Genomic DNA, 16,197 nt, shown 5'->3' on the forward strand with positions numbered 1-16,197 from the left:
CAGCTCTCACCACCTGACTCAGGGTATTGGGGAGCTAATGAGTGTGAGAGCTCAGTTCTCTGTTCAATGGTCTTGTGGGCAGCTGAGGATATTGCTGGTGTTTCTGGTGAGATGATGTGTCTGTGCATCCAATCAGCTGGAAGTGAGTGCAGGGAGTGTTTTCATTGGTCATGGGGTTGGGTATTGTGTATACTCACTGTTAGTTGCCAGATGTTCTAATCAAGGGTGTCCTAGTCATCAGCCACTGGGCAAGTGGCAAGGACTTCTCACCAATGATCCCTGGCAGGTTGGGTGAGTGGGGTGGTCAGAATGGCACAAGCCTCCAGTTATAGAGGGGGATGATGTGAGGGACAAGGTAGGAGAGATGTCACCAGCCCATGGGTGCCCAGTTGGAAGGTGTGCCCTGTCCTCTAGTGCACTGTGGGGAGGGTGAACCACTGGCCCTCAGGCCTCCAGTGTAGGTGGTTGGAGAAAGTAGAAGGCACCACTGGATCATGGCCCCAGCACTAGTGGCTTGGCGTAGGAGCATGCAGGCCCCTCACTTGCCAGATTACAGAATCAGGTCTGTCTGATGGTGCTTGGGTCACTCAGACTGGGAGAGGAGTGAGGTAGAGTCATTTTTTTAAATTTTGTTTTTGTTGTTGAGAATATATACAACAAAACATACACCAATTCAACCTTTCCTACATGTACAACTCAGCTACATTGAATACATTCTTTAAGTTGAGCAACCATTCTCACCCTCCTTTTATGAGTTGTTCCTCCTCCATTAACATAAGCTCACTGCCCCCTAAGTTTCCTATCTAATCTTTCAAGTTGCTGTAGTCACTTTGATCCCATACAGAAAGTTCTTAAAAGAGCATAATGCTCCAAGAAGACATTTTTTAGTAGGTAGGCAGAACAATTGTCTGGTTTTAACAAGGCTTCAAGGGACATTTTTGGTTTAAATTTTTTAAAAACTATCTCAGGGCAATTGTTTCAGGGGTTCATTCAGCCCCCTTGGGTCCAGTCTGCTGTCAATGATAATTTGAAATTCTGTTGTCATTTTTTCCCCTTTTGATCAGGATTCTTCTATAGAATCTTTGATTAAAATGTTCAGTAATGGTAGCTGGGCACCATCCAGTTCTTCTGGTCTCATGACAAAGGAGGCAGTTGTTCATGGAGGCAATTAGCCACAATTCCATATCCTCCTTCTCTTCCTGACTCTTTGTTTCCTTTGTTGCTCTAGGCAAATAGAGACTATTTGTTGTGACTTGGATGGCCACCTGCAAACTTTTAAGACCTCAGGCACTATGCAACAAACAAGGAGGTAGAACAGAAGCATGGCACATGTTATTAGGCTAATTAACTGTAATGTTCCATGAAACCATGACCCTAAAACTCCAAATCAAGGAACCAAATCCCATGAGGTTTTGACTATACACAAGCAGCCTCATGGGATTTTTTTTTTTACATTGTTGTAAATATATCTATCACACAACTTTTGCCAGTTCAACTTTTTACAGGTGTACAACTTTTTGACAGCAATTACAATAGTTGCTGTGCAACCCTATCCTTAATCAATGTTATTTTTTTTTAACCATTAACAGTCCTATTCCCCTCCCTCCAGCCCCTGGTAGCCAGTAATAAACTTTGGTCTCTATAACGCCAGCACTCTATACGTTTGCTTTTTCTTGTCTTTTTATATAAACGAGGTCATACAATATTTGTCCTTCTGTGACTGACTTATTTTACTCAATATAATATCTTCAAGCTGTATTCACATTGTAGCATGTATCATGACTTTCTTTCTTCTACTGCCTGGGTTGTGTTCCATTGTATGTATGTACCACATTTTGATTATTAATTCATCTGCCAATGGGCATTTAGGTTGTTTCCACCTTTTGACTATTGTGAATGGTGTTGCAGTAACTATTGGTGTACAAGTCTCTGAGTCTCTTCTTTCAAGTCTTTTCGTATCTGTGTACGGGTAGAATTGTTGGGTCATGTGGTAGTTCTTTTTAGATTTTTGGGGAACCACCACACTGTTTTCCACAATGGCTGTACCTTTTTACATTCCTACCAGCCTTGGATAAGGGGTCCAATTTCCCTGCATTCTTGCCAACATTTGTTATTATTTTATTTTTTTTTTTTACCTTAGCCATCCTAATGGGAGTGAAATGGTATCTCATGGTGGGTTTGATTTGCATCTCTCTGATGTCTAGTGATGCTGAGCATCTTTTCATGTGTTTGGTGGCCATTTGAATATTGTCTTTTGTGAAATGCCTATTCAAGTCTTTTGCCCAGCAAATGGGTTATTTGTCTTTTTGTTGTTAAGTTGTTTCAGTTTTATGTACATTTTGTTTATTAGATTCTTACCAGATATACGGTTTCTGAAGATATTCCCCCAGTTGGTAGATCATCTTTGAACAGTTTTGGAAAACTCTTTTAACAAACAAGTTTTCCATTTTTATGAGGTTCCACTTATTTATTTTTTCTTTTGCTGTTTGCGATTTTGTTATCATATTAGATAATTCATCGTTAAAAGCTAGGGATGAGAGTGTTGATCTTGCATTTTCTTCTAAGAATTTTACAGTTTTAGTTTGCAGTTTTAGGTCCTTAATCCATTTTGAATTTGTTGTTTTGTATGGTGTGAGGCATGGATCCTGTTTCATTTTTCTGTATGTGGAAACGCAGTTTTCCAACACCATTTATTGAAAAGACTCTTCTTTCCTCACTGAACAGACTTAACACCCTTGTCAAAATCAGTTGACCATAGATGTGTGAGTTTATTCCTGGAAGCTCAATTCTATTCCATTGGTCAATGTGTCTATCTTTATACCAGTACCAGGCTGTTTTGATTCCTGTAGTTGTATAGTTAGCTTTAAAATCAGGAAGCATGAGTCCTCCTATTTTGTTCTTTCAACATTGCTTTAGCTATTTGGGGCCTCCTGCCATTCCATATAAAGCTAAAGATTGGTTTTCCCATTTCTGTAAAGAAGGTTGTTGGAATTTTGATTGGGATTGCATTGAATGTATAGACCACTTCAGGTAGTATTGACATCTTAACAATATTACATTTTCCACCCAAGAACATGGAACATCTTTCCATTTATTTAAGTCTTCTTAAATCTTGTTCAGCAGTGTTTTATAATTTTCATAGTATAAGTTAGGTTTTCTTCAATTAGATGCTATTGTAAATGGAATTATTTTCTTAATTTCCCTTTTAGACTTCTCATTGCTGGTGTATAGAAACCCAACTGATGTTTGTTAACCTTGAACCTGCAACTTTGTTCAAGTCCCTAGAGTCATTTTTAATGGAGTTCAACCTTGATAACAGGTATCAGGAACTCTAAGCCTAAAAAAAAAAAAAAAAAAGCCTAAAGGCAGTTTAAAACAAACACTTCAGAAAAAAAAAATGAAAAGGAAGGAAACCTTAATGTTCAGAGTGAGTAGGTACAGAATACAGATTCATCACATCAAATGTGTTCAAGTCCTTTCAATCCCAAGTGGCTGATGCCAAAACAATCTTGGAAATACACCAAAGAATAAAAGCAACTCAAAATAGTGATAAAATATGGTTAAGATGAAATTTTCAATCTTAAGGGAAGCTTAAAACTGCTTGTAAAAGTAGTTCAAGTATGGAATGACAAATTGTGCAAACTTAATAGAAAACAGTTAATGCACTTCGCTGTTCACTGAAAGGATGAAAGTATTAATCCACTCAGAAGTGCCTCAAAAGAAAGGCCTGATGAACTACTTCAAAAAAAAAAAAAAAAAAAAGCCATCTAAAACCTGTGGAACACAGTTCTACTCTAACACACATTCTAACACACATGGGGTTGCCATGAGTCAGAACTGACTTGATGATAACTGGCTTTAGTAAACAGAAAAGATATTTGAATTCTTGAAATAAGAGCTAAATGGTAAGAAAACTCAGACCAAATATCTGAGTGAACAACTGATGGATTTCCCTGTTATACCTGAAGAAGATAAAATGAAGAAATCAGAAAATGGGTACCACTAAATAATCAGTCAAAAGAGGCTTTGAGGAAATCAATTAACGCTTCTTTAAAGAATCTTTTTAGAAAAAGAAAGAAAATATAAACTAAATTATTTGACAAATACATAATCATTGAGGCCCTCAAAGGCCACATTAAAAATATTTAGGGTCAAGCATCTTTTATTTATTTTATTGTGTTTTAGGTAAAAGTTTAAAAAAAAAAGCTCAAGTTAATTTTTCATTCCAACATTTATACACATATTGTTTTGCGACACTGGTTGCAATCCCCACAATGTGACAGCACTCCCCCCTTTCCACTCCAAGTTCCCTGTGCCCATTTGTTCAGCTCCTGTCCCTTCCTGCCTTGTCATCTTGCTTTTGGGCAGGCGTTGCCCACTTGGTCTCATATATTTGATTGAACTAAGAATCATGTTCCTCAAGTGTGTTATTTTTTGTTTTATAGGTCTAATCTTTGACTGAAAAGTAGGCTTCGGGAGTGGTTTCATTTCAGACTTAGCAGAGTGTCTGGAAGCTATAGTCTTGGGAATTCCTCCAGCCTTTGTCAGACCAGTAAGCCTGGTCTTTTCTCATGAATTTAAATTCTGTTCTACATTTTTCTCCCATTCTGTATGGGATTGTCTGTTGTAATCCATATCATGCAGTCAGAGGTGGTATCCAGGCACCAGCAAATTCTTCCGGGCTCAGGATGGTGAAGTCTCTGGTTCAAGTGGCCCTTTATTCCTTTGGGATAATAGTTTCCCTGTGTCTTTGATTTCCTTCATTCTCTTTTGCTCTGGATGGGATAGAGACCAGTAGGTGTATCTTAGCCACTCACAAGCTTTTAAGACCCCAGATGCTACTCACTAAAGTAGGGTGTAGAATACTTTGTTTATAAACTACGTCATGCCAGTTGACCTAGATGTCCCCCGAGACTATGGTCCCCAGCTTCCAACCCAAGCAACTCAGTCCTTCAAGGTGTTTGGATGTGTCTAGGAAACTTTTATGCTTTTGCCTTGGTCCAGCTGTGCGGATATCTCTCCGTTCACAAAAGTTGACACTTGTCTACTATCTTGTTAGTGATTTCCCCTCCCCCCCCCCACTCTCATAACCATCAAAGAATGTTTCTTTTCTGTGTGTAAATTTTTTCTTCAGTTCTTATACTGGTGGACTCATATAATATTTGCCCTTTTGTGATTAAATTATTTCACTCAGTATAATGCCCTCCAGATTAATCCATGTTGTGAGATGTTTCTTGGACTCATCTTTGTTCTTTATCATTGTGTAGTATTCCATTTTGTGTATGTACCATAATTTGTTTATGCATTCATCTTTTGATGGGCATTTAGGTTGTTTCCATCTTTTTCTATTGTGAATAGTGCTGCAGTGAAGATGGGTGTGCATATGTCTATTTATGTGATGGCTCTTATTACTTGGGTATATTCCTAGGAGCAGGATTGCTGGATTGTATAGTATTCCTATTTCTAACTTTTTTAAGGAAGCACCATATCATTTTCCAAAGTGGTTGTACCATTTTACATTCCCACCAACAGTGCATAAGAATTTCAATCTCCCTATGACCCCTCCAACAATTGCTATTTTCTGTTTTTTTGGATTAGTGTCGATGTTATCAGGATGAGATGGCATTTCTTCAATGGCTAATGATGGTCACCATTTCCTCATGTGTCTAGTAGCTGCCTGAATGTCTTCTTAGGTGAAGTATCTGTTCATATCCTTTGCCTATTTTTTAATTGGATTTATTGTCTTTTTATTATTGAGGTATTGAAGTATTTTGCAGATTTTAGAGATTAGATCCTTGCTGATATGTTGTAGACAAAAGTTTTCCCCCAGTCTGTAGGTTTTCTCTCTCTCTCTCTTTCTTTTTTAATTGTGCTTTAAGTGGAAGTTTACAGCTTACGTTAATTTCTCATACAAAAATTTATACACATATTGTTATGTGACACAAGTTGCAATCCCTATAATGTGATAGCACACTCCCCCTTTCTACCCTGGGTTTCCTGTTCCCATTCAACCAGCTCCTGTCCCTTCTTGCCTTCTCATCCTGCCTCCAGACAGGAGTAGCCCATCTGATTTCAGGTATCTGTTTGAACTAAGAAGCACACTCTTCAGAAGTAGTATTTTATGTTTTATAGGCCAGTCTAATCTTTGTCTGAAGAGTGGGCTTCCAGAATGGTTTTAGTTCTGGGTTAACAGAAAGTCTGGCGGCCATGTCTTCTGGGGTTCCTCTAGTCCCATTTAGACCATTAAGTCTGTTCTTTTTACACGAATTTGAGTTCTGCATCATATTTTTTTCCTGCTCCATCAGGGACTCTCTATTGTATTCCCTGTCAGGGTGGTCATTGGTGATAGCTGGGCACTGTCTAGTACTTCTGGTCTCAGGCCAATGGAGTTTCTGGTTTATGTGGCCTTTTTGTCTCTTGAGCTAATATTTTCCTTGCATCTTTGGTGTTCTTCATTCTCCATTGTTCCAAGTGGGTTGGGACCAACTGATACATCTTACATGGCCAGTCATAAGCTCTTAAGACCCCAGACGCCACTCACCAAAGTGAGATGCAGAACATTTTCTTAATATACTTTATTATGCCAATTGTGTTGGTTCTCTTTCTACTCTTTTGATAAGCATAAGTGTTTAATTTTTAGGACCTCCTTGTTTTCTAGTTTCTCTTCTGGTATTTGTGCTTTGTTAGTTATGGATTGCATATATTTATGCTATATATTAGGGATCCTAGCATTGTCCCTATTTTTTCTTCTATGATCTTTATTGTTTTAGATTTTATATTTAGGTCTTTGATCCATTTTGAGCTAGTTTTTTGTATGATGTGAGGTATGAATCATCTTTCATTTTTTTTTACAGAAGGACATCCAATTATGCCAGCACCATTTGTTGAAGAGCCTGTCTTTACCCAATTTAATGGGCTTTGGTCATTTGTCAAATATCAACTGCTCCTAGATGGATGGATTTACATCCAGGTTCTCAGTTCTGTTCCATTGGCCTATGTGTCTTTTATTGTACCAGTACCAGGCTATTGGACTATAATGACTGTACAAATGGTTCTAAAATCAGGTAGTGTGAAGCCTCCCACTTTTTTTCTTTGTCTTCGGTAATGCTTTACTTATCCAGGGCAGCTTCACTTTCTATATAAATTTGGTGATTTGTTTCTCCATCTTGTTAAAGAATGCTGTTGGAATTTGGATCGGGATTGCGTTATACCTGCAGATTGCTGTGGGTGCTATTGACATTTTCATAATGTTGAGCCTTCTTATCATGAACCTGGTACGTTTTTGCACTTAAATAAGTTTCTTTCGGTTTCTTGCAGTAGTGTTGTGTAGTTTTCTTTGCGTAGTTCTTTTACATCCCTGGTTAGATTTATTCCTTAGTACTTTATCTTCTTGAGGGCTATCATAAATGATATTGATTTGGTGATTTCCTTTTAGAAGATCTCTTTGTTGGTGTAGAGGAATCCAACTGATTTTTGTACGTTGATCTTATATCCTGCTACTTTGCTGAAATCTTTCTATTAGGTCAAATAAGTTTCTTGTGTATTCTTTGGGGTTTTCTGTGTATAAGATCACATCATCTGCAAATAGATATAGTTTTACTTCTCCCTTACCAGTTTGGATGCTCTTTATTTCTTTTTTTTTTTTGCCTTATTGCTCTAGTTAGGACTTCCAGCACAAAGTTGAATAACAGTGGTGATAAAGGGCGTCCTTGTCTGGTTTCCGGCCTCAAGGGGGAATTCTTCCAGTCTCCCTTTGTTTAGAATGATGTTGGCTGTTGCTTTTGTATAAATGTGGCTTATTATCTTAAGGAATCATCCTTCTAGTCCTATTTTGTTGAGAGACTTTTTAATCAGGAATGAGTGTTGAACTTTATCAAATGCCTTTTCTACATTGATTGTTATGATCGTGTGATTATTTTTTTTTCCTTTTATTTATGTGGTGGATTACATTAATTGATTTTCTAATGTTAAACCATCCTTGCATACCCAGTATGAATCCCACTTGCTCATGCTGTTTATATATATATATATATATATATATATATATATATATGCTGTTGAATTCTCTTGTCTAGAATTTTGAGGGGAATTTTTGCATCTATATTCATGGGGGATATTGGTCTGTAGCTTTCTTTTTTTTTTTTTTTTGTGGAGTCTTTGCCTGGCTTTGGTATCAAGGTTATGCTGGCTTTGTAGCTGAATTTATGAGTATTCCTTTTCTACCCTCTGAAATTACTCAAGCTGAAAGAACTGAACAAAAAATTCAAGCCTCAAGTTGCAAAATTGAAGAATTCTATGGGGAAAATATTAAATGGCCCAGGAAACATCAAAAGAAGATGGCAGTACTACACAAGCTCACTATACCAAAAAGAATTGGTCACTGTTCACCCATTTCAGAAGGTAGCATATGATCAAGAACTGATAGTACTGAAGGAAGAAGTCCAAGCTGCACTGAAGATATTGGTGAAAAACAAAATTCCAGGAATTGATGGAATACCAACTGAGATGTTTCAACAAACAGATGCAGCACTAGAACTGCTCACTCATCTATGCCAAGAAATTTGGAAGATAGCTACCTGCCCAGCTGACTGGAAGGTGTTCATTTTTATGCTCATTCCAAAGAAAGGTGATCCAACTGAATGAGAAAATCATCGAACAATATAATTAATACCATACACAAGTAAAGTTTTCCTGAAGGTCCTTCAAAAGCACCTGCAGCAGTACATCCACAGGGAACTGCCATAAATCCAAGCCAGATTCAGAAGAGGATATGAAGCCAGGGATATCATTGTTGATGTCTCAGATGAATCTTGGCTGAAAGCAGAGAATACCAGAAAGATGTTTGCCTGCATTTTATGACTATTCAAAGGCATTTGACTGTGTGGATCATTATCGATAACATTAGGAAGAATGGGAATTCCAGGACACTTAATTGTGTTCATAAGGAAAGTGTACATGGACCGAGAGGCAGTGGTTCAAACAGACCAAGGGGTTACTGCGTGGCTTAAAGTTAGAAAAGTTGTGTGTCAAGGGTGTATTCTTTCTACATACTCATTCAATCTGTATGCTGAGCAAATAACCTGAAAAGCAGGACTATATGAAGAACAGGGCATCAGGATTGGTGGAAGACTCATTAACAACCTACTTTATGCAGATGACACAACCTTGCTTGCTGCACTTACTGATGAAGTTCAAAGAAGACCACAGCCTTCAGTATGGATTATACTTCAACCTAAAACAAAAATCCCTACAACTGGACCAATAAGCAATGTCTGATAAATGAGGAAAAGATTAAAGTTGTCAAGGATTTCACCTCACTTATATCCACAAAAAAAAAAAAAATTTTTTTTTTTTTTATATCCACAATCAGCACCCATGGAAGTAGCAGTCAAGAAATCAAACAATGCATTGCATTTGGTAAATCTGCCTCAAAGGACCTCTCTAAAGTGTTCAAAAGCAAAGATATCACCTTAAAGACTAAGGTGTGCCTGACCCAAGCAATGGTATTTTCAATCACCTCATATACATGTGAACACTGGACAATGAATAAAGAAGACCAAAGAAGAATTGCTGCCTTGACTTATGGTGTTGGCAAAGAATATCGAATATACCATGGACTGCCAAAAGAATGAACAAATCTGTCTTGAAAGAAGCACAACCAGAATGCCCCTTAGGAACAAGGATGGCAAGACTTCATGTCACATGCTTTGGACATGCTATAAGGAGGGATCAGTCCCTGGAGAAGGACGTCATGCTTGGTAAAGTAGTGAGTCAGCAAAAGAGAGGAAAACCCTCAAAGAGATAGGTTGACCCAGCTGCTGCAACAATGAGCTCAACATAACAATGATTGTGAGAGTGGCGCAGGACTCAGCAGTGTTTTGTTCTGTTGTACATAGGGTTGCTATGAGTTGATGGCACCTAACAATATGCTCGCAAATAGTTTGAGTAGTATTGGTCTTGGCTTTTCTCTGATAGTTTGGTAGAATTCTTTAGTGATACCATCCAGGCCAGAGCTAATTTTTTGTTTGTTTTGGCGGGGGTGGTGGAGGGGGGGGATGGAGTTTTTATGATCTCTTCCATCTCTTCTTTTTGTTATGGGTCTGTTTAGTTTTTGTACCTCAGTTCGTGTTAGTTTAGGTAGGTAGAGTTTCTAGAAATTTTTCCATTTTCTCTAGGTTTTCAAATTTGTTGGAGTATAATTTTTCAGATTATTCTATTATGATCCTTTTTATTTCGGTTGGGTCTGTTGTGATATCACCCATCTCATTTCTTTTCAGAATATTTGCTTCATCTCCTGTTTTTCTTTTATCAATTTTGTTTATCTTTTCAAAGAATGAACTTTTGGTCTTATTGATTCTATTGTTTTTCTGTTCTCTATTTCATTTATTTCTTCTCTAATCTTTATTATTTCCTTTTTTCTGGTGCCTTCTTTTGCTGTTCTTTCTATTTGTTCAAATTCTAGGATTAAGGTTTTGACTTTGTCCCTTTCTTCTTTTTTTTTGATGTGTGTATTCATTGCTATAAATTAATCTCTGAACACTGCTTTTGCTGTGTTCCAAATGTTTTGGTAAGATGTGTTTTCATTTTCATTTGATTCTATGAATTATTTATTCTATCCTTGATTTTTTCTATTATCCTCTAGTTTTCAAGTATTGTGTTGTTCAGTTTCCATGTATCTGATTTTTTTTTTCTTGCTGTTTCTGTTATTGATTTCTACTTTTACGGCATTATGATCAGGGAAGATGCTTTGTACTATTTTGATGTTTTGGATTTTTTTAAGGCTTTTGTCTTAGTCCTCTAGTGCTGCTATAACAGAAATACCAAAAATGGATGGCTTTAACAAAGAGAAATTTATTCTTTCACAGCTGAGTGGGCTACAAGTCCAAATTCAGGGCATCAGCTCCAGGGGAAGGCTTTCTCTCTCTGTCTGCTCTGGAGAAAGGTCCTTGTGATGCATCAGTCTTTCCTTGGTCTGGGAGCATCTCAGCGCAGGAACCTCAGGTCCAAAAGTTGTGCTCTGCTCCTGGCACTGCTTTCTTGGTGGTATGAGGTCCCCATATGTCTCTGCTTGCTTCTCTCTTTTACATCTCAAAAGAGATTGGCTTAAGACACTACCTATTCTTGTAGACCTCATGAGTGTAACTGCCACTAATCCATCTTATTACATCATAGCAATAGGATTTACAACACATAAAGAAATTATATCAGGAGATAAAATGGTAGACAATTATAGCACCATACGAGGGAATCATGACCTAGCCAAGTTGACAGATATTTTGGGGGGGGGACACAATTCAATAGCTCCTTAATTTCTGTTTATCTGGAAATGACCTAATTTTGCCATCATATTTGAGAGACAATTTGCTGGGTATATAATTCTTGACTGGCATTTTTTTTTTTTTTCCTTCAAGGCTTTATATATGTCATCCTATTGCTTTTTTGCCTGCATAGTTTCTGCTGAGTGATCAGAGTTTAGTCTTATTGGTCTCCTTTGTAGTTGACTTTTCATTTATTCTTAGTTGCTCTCAGGACTCTGTCTTTGTCTTTGTTTTTGGCAGGTTTGATTAAGGTATGTCTTAGTGACTTTCTTTTGTGGTCTATCCTGTATGGGCTTGTGAGCTTCTTGGATATATATTTCCTCATCTTTCATGATAAAATGGAAATTTTCTTTCAGCAAATTGTTGACATTTCTCTATTATCCACCCCCTGTTCTGGTATTCTGATCACTCATAGGTTTTTCTTGATAGTATCCCACATCATTCTAAGGGTTTCTTCATTCCTTTTTTTTTTTTTTCCTGCTTTTTCTTCAAATTGGCTTCAAGGGATTTATCTTTAATCTCACTAATTCTGACTTCCATTGTCTCGATTCTGCTCTTATGACCTTTTTTTGAGTTGTCTAATTCTGAAATTTTACTGTAATCTTTTGGATTTCTACTTGACATATTTGTATGGTTTCTGACAGCCTGATTATTCTGTCATTTTGTTCTTGTATTGTTTTCCTGAATTATTCTATTGCTTTGTCTGTGTGTTCCTGGTTTGGCCTGTATTTTGCCTGATCTCCTTCCTGGTCTCTTGGAGAACGCTGTGTATTAGTCTTTTGAATTCTTTAGTAGGTATTTCCTTTGCCTTATATTTTTTCTGGAATGTGTTCTGGTTCTTTATTTTGGTTGCTTGCTGGATCCATCTTGTCCTGCTTCTTTATGTGATTTGACACTGACTGTTGTCTCTGAGGCATTAATAAGCTATTATATTGACTGTATTTTTGTTTACTGCATCCTGAATTTTTGTTTTGTTTTGTTTTGATATGTCCAAGTAGGCTGGGCACGTGCACTACTCTGGCCATTATTCTGGCCTCATTGAAGCTCTCACTTCCTGCCTCCAAGTGGTCAGAACAGCTACTCGAGGTGTGAACTGAGAGTCTTCACTGTTCTTGCAAGGTTGCTGAAGATGTAGGTGGCATTTTTGGTGAGGTTATGAATCTGTTCTGCTGATCTCCTGGCCGTGGGTGCAGGGTTTGTTCAACATGATCATCGAGCTGGGTGTTGTGCATGTGCTCCATCACTTATTAGTTGGTTGAGGTGAAAGTACCCAGGTCATTGGTCACTGAGTGTGTAGTGCCGAAATTTTACCTACAGTTCTGGGCAGGCAGGGCTGCATGGGGGCGTTTGGAGCAGGCACAGGTCTCTGGTTGCAGTGGAGGGTGATGGGGGTAAGGCAGAGGGCTGTCAGCTGTCCCCAGGTGCCAGGATGGAGGTTATACCCATGTCTGTTGGGGTGTGTTGTGGAGGTGGGGTAGTGCATCCAGTCCTTGGCCACCCGGTGCCATTGCCTGGAGGAATTGTGGGGTGCCACTAATTCTCAGGTCCCTTCCAAGGGTTTCTAGATAGAGTTAGTGGTATCGCTGGCCCTTAGGCCCCTGGTATGGGTGGATGAGGCTCCTTCTTAAGGGCCAGGGAAGTGTTGAATGCCACAGACTTGCAGCTTACACTTGGCTGCTGCAAGTCAAAATGGGCTTCAGCCGGAACTCTGCCTGTTTTGTTGTAAGAGGGTGTGCCTTGCTGGGTCAGCCAGCAAGGTACTGATGTGGGTGACCTATGGGGGTGAAGGAAGTTTCAAGTCTGTGGACCCCTTATGTCAGTGGCTGGGCTAAGGGGCGTGTGCCTCTGGCCCTGGCTGTGAATTCTTGGCTTAGGAGGCATGGCTGTGTTGAATGCCTCCAAACTGGTGTCAGATTTGGGAGGGGGATGGATGAGAAGAAGGGAGTGCTTCTCAGTCATGGAGCTCTGGTGGGTAAGGGGTATAGTGCACACGCATTGGGCTGGGAGCTCGCACGTAACTTTTGCAGGTCTGGTGTTGCTCCTTTTTGGTTATGGGTGTGCATATAGATTTGCTGCTGTTTAACTGCAGCAGATGGGGTGAATTTTGGCTTGGGATATTGCTTCTTGCCTCAATAAATGTATGCTTTGTAGATTTAGCTAGCAGGACACTGGCTAGCTGTCAATCTGTAATTCCCTATTTCTGCTGTTTTTGATTGGCTCTCCTTCCACTTGTTGCTCAGTCTGACTCTTCAGCTTTGTCTTTGATGCTTAGGGTTCCTAGATTGTCATACATATCTGATTCACCTGTGTTTTTGGATTTTTGTTGTAAGAGGGATAACATGATGCATCTGACTATTCCTCCATCTTGGTCTCACCTCCTGTGTCAAGCATCTTGCCAGTTTGGAAGTGAGGTTCAAATTCTTCATTGGAGCATTAATTTTTAATCTGTATTGAGGAAATGGAATAACTATTCATAGATTATTTGCTTTAAAAGGAATTAGTTAGTTAAAGATAGAAACTTTTCAAAGCAGGTGAAAAGATCAGACATGCACGTGAAGCGATATTTACAGATCACAAGCCAAAATTTTAAAAGAAAAATAATAGATGAGTACTTGTTCCTATAAAAGACATTTCTCACATAAAAAAAAAATTCACAGTAATCAATTTACAATTCACCCTGTTGAAAAAAACCTCAATGACTTAAGATAATACATAAGACCAGGCATCAGCAAACTTTTTTCTGTAATGGACCAGATAATAAACATTTTATTTAGGTATTGAAGTCCAAGAGGTCAAATTGTGAATTTATAAAAGCTCTTATATAAAAAAATTTTATACTGGCTGAAATCCCAAAAGCTAACTATAACAAATGCAAGCAAGGATGCAGGGCAAGAACAACTCTCATTCATTGCTTGTCGTGCAGCCACTTTGGAAGACAGCCTGGCAGTCACTTATAAAATTTAGTATTGACTTACCATATGACCCAGCAATCATATTCCTCCCTAGATATTGAACTAAGTGAATTGAAAATTTAGGTCGACATGAAAATGTGTGTGCAAATGCTTATAGTATGTTTACTCATAATCACTTAAAACTGAAGCAGCACAGTGCCTTTCAACAGAGGAAATAAAAAGTAACTGGAGTACATTCATAAAATGGAATATTATTCAGCAACAGTAAGGAATGAGCTAGTAACACCTGTGACAACATGGATGAATCTTAAATGTTTTTTAATAAATGAAAAAAGTCATACCTCGAAGGCTGAGTATTGTATGATTCCCTTTAAAAAACATTTTGGAAAAGGCAAAATTATATGGACAAAAAGCCAGATTAGTGGTTGTCAGTGGTTGCTGGAGTGGGGAGTGGTTTATTATAATGGAGGTGTTCAGGAGACTTTTAGGATAATGGAATGTTGTGTATTATGCTCGGCTAATGAATATGACTCTATGCATTTGTTAAAACTTACAGAAGTGTTGTGGTTGTTAGGTGCCGTCGAGTCATTCCAAGTCATAGTGACCAGAACAAAACACCACCTGGTCCTGCGTCATTCTAACAACGGTTGCTATATTTGAGCCCATTGTCACAGCCACTGTGTCAATCCATCTTGTTTAGGTTCTTCTTCTTTTTCACTAACTCCCTACCTTACCAAGCACGACATCCTTCTCCAGGGACTGGTTCATCCTGATAACATGTCCAAAGTACATGAGACGAACATCACAAAAAGTGATGTATGGAAACAAACAAAAAAATCAACTAAGATGTCTTAATACCCCAGGATGGAATGCAGACTGTGACAAAGAATCTAATGGTACTATAAATATATGATATAACTGATTTGAAAAAAAAAAAAGATTTGAAAGGGGTGGAAAAAAAGTGACCGATATAAGTAACTTTTGAAAACGGTGCTTTTACAGAAAAATATAAGGCTAAAGACTAAAGTAACTGCATATAAGCACTGTACACCAGATGGTAATTTTTTTTATTAGTATACAATGAATAATTCTAAAACTGCTTCACATATGTAGTAAAGTTGAACAAAAAAATAATAATGGATGATAATACTGGTATAAGGAGCCCTGGCGGTGCAGCGGTTAGAGCTTGGCTGCCAAACGAAAAAACAGTTGTTGGTTTGAACCCATCAGTCACTCTGTGGAGAAAGATATGTGGCAGTCTGCTTCTGTAAAGATTTTACAGTCTTAGGAAGCCTGTGGGGGCAGTTCTACTCTGTCCTACAGGGTCACTGTGAGTTGGAATCAACTTGACAGCAATGGGTGGTGGAGGGTGGAAATGGGGCAGGAATGACAGAGGTATCCAGATTTCTTCCGTTGGTAGGAGAAGTTACAGATAAGAAAGAAAGGAAGGCTAGAATGAACCTTGTGGTACTGGATTAGAGTCAGAGATATCAGTATGACCTCATGTTTACACACACGCAGAGGCATGCATACACACACACACACATACAGGCACACACCTATACAATGTTAGAGAAAGAGAATGAGACAGATCATTATATACCCTTTTCTGAGGGTCGATCTACAGCAGCATGTATTAGAAGTAAGCATGCAGGCAGGGGAAGTGATTTTCTGCCAGCCATAACTCAATGCAGAATATGGGGACAAGGGAGAGATAGGCTACGATCGAGGGTTCTTCAGTTTCCCCTTTAGGCTAAATATCTCCCACTACTTGCTTAGATCAGCCAGTGAAATGAGCTATACAGAATAATTAATTCATGACTCTCCATAAAACTATTAAAAGATGCATTCTCTGTTCCAACTTTCAGGTTAATAATTGTGATGTGTAATTTGACCATTTATTTCTTTGACATATACAATGATAGCCAAAGGAAAGTGGAAAAGAGAAGAGATTGTGAGATTCAGCG

Source organism: Loxodonta africana, chromosome 1, assembly GCF_030014295.1.
Source record: "Loxodonta africana isolate mLoxAfr1 chromosome 1, mLoxAfr1.hap2, whole genome shotgun sequence".
Lineage (NCBI taxonomy): Eukaryota > Metazoa > Chordata > Mammalia > Proboscidea > Elephantidae > Loxodonta > Loxodonta africana.